The sequence below is a fragment of the Chlorocebus sabaeus genome, chromosome 23 (assembly GCF_047675955.1).
Source record: "Chlorocebus sabaeus isolate Y175 chromosome 23, mChlSab1.0.hap1, whole genome shotgun sequence".
In the NCBI taxonomy this organism is placed as follows: Eukaryota; Metazoa; Chordata; class Mammalia; order Primates; family Cercopithecidae; genus Chlorocebus; species Chlorocebus sabaeus.
Window position 1 is genome coordinate 5,664,387 of NC_132926.1, and position 1,785 is coordinate 5,666,171.

Consider the following 1,785-nt stretch of genomic DNA (forward strand, 5'->3'; position numbering starts at 1 on the left):
TGCAACCTCTGCCTGCTGGGCTAAATTGATCCTCCCACCTCACCCTCTTGAGTAGCTGGGATCACAGGCCTGTGCCACCATGCCTGGCTAATTTTTGTATTTTTTAGTAGAGTCTGGGTTTTGCCATGTTGCCCACACTGGTCTCGAACTCCTGACCTCAAGTGATCCACCCACCTTGGCCTCCCAAAGCGCTGGGATTACAGGCATGAGCCACTGTGCCCTGATTGAAAAGTTTTTATATGCAATGAAAAGTCTAGAAAGATAAACATCAGAATATTAACAGTGGAGACTGGGCACAGTGGCTCACGCCTGTAATCCCAGCGCTCTGGGAGGCCAAGGTGGGTGGATCACTTGAGGTCAGGAGTTCGAGACCAGCCTGACCAACATAGTGAAACCCTGTCTCTACTAAAAATACAAAAAATTAGTTGGGCGTGGTGGCAGGTGCCTGTAATCCCAGCTACTCGGGAAGCTGAGGCAGGAGAATCACTTGAACCCAGGAGGCAGAGGTTACAGTGAGCCGAGATCGTGCCATTACACCCCAGCCTGGGCAACAGAGTGAGGCTTTGTCTTAAAAAAAAAAAAAAAAAAAAAAAAAGAATATTAACAATGGACATTCCTGGCCAGTGTGGCATTATGAATTTTTCCTTGTCTTTTTCGTTTCTTTGCATTTTCTAAGTTTTCCTACATGAAAAGGAATTAAACTCAACCAGGAAAACAGTTGATAAACCACCCCCCTACCCCTGCAACACACATACACAAACACACACACGCACACGCACACAGTTTAGTAAGAACAGGGAACCTGGGCAACAGTGAGATCCTATCTCTACAAGACAATTTTAAAAACTAGCTGGGCATGGTGGTGCCTAGCTACTTAGGAGGCTGAGGCAGGAGCATGACTTGAGCCTAGGAGTTCGAGGCTGCAGTGAGCCATGATAATGCCATGGCACTCCAGCCTGGGTGACAGTGAGACCCTATCTCAAACAAAAAACAAAAAACAAAACAAAAAAAAGGAGGCCGGGCGTCGTGGCTCACACCTGTAATCCCAGCACTTTGGGAGGCTGAGGCAGGCGGATCACGAGGTCAGGAGATCGAGACCATCCTGGCTAACATGGTGAAACCCATCTCTACTAAAAATACAAAAAAATAGCCAGGCATGGTGGTGGACGCCTATAGTCCCAGCTACTCGGGAGGCTGAGGCAGGAGAATGGCGTGAACTCGGGAGGTGCAGCTTGCAGTGAGCTGAGATCAAACCATTGCACTCCAGCCTAGGCGACACAGCAAGACTCTGTCTCAAAATAAATAAATAAAATAAAAATAAAAAAATAAAAAAGAGGAGCAGGCAAAACAATGGTGAACACAAGTTAGAAGAATGATCTCTGAAGGCACTATTGACTGAGCAGGCTCCCAAAGGAATTTTCCAGGGGTGATGGAGGTATTCTGCATCTTGATTTTGGTGTATACATAGTTAAAAAATTATCAAGCTGTGGATTTAAAATTTGGGCATTTTACTGTTTGTAAAGTATGTTTCATTAAAAATATACATCCACAAGACAAAAGGGAAAGAGGAAGTAGGTAACATCACTAAACAACTTTTTTTTCTTTTGAGACAAGGTCTTGCTCTGTTGCCCAGGCTGGAGTGCAGTGGTGCAGTCATGACCCATTGCAACCTCCACCTCTCAGGCTCAAGCCATCCTCCCACTTCAGCCTCCTGAGTAGCTGGCACCACAGGCACACGCCACCATGGCCAGCTAATTTTTCCATTTTTTATGGAGACAGGGTTTT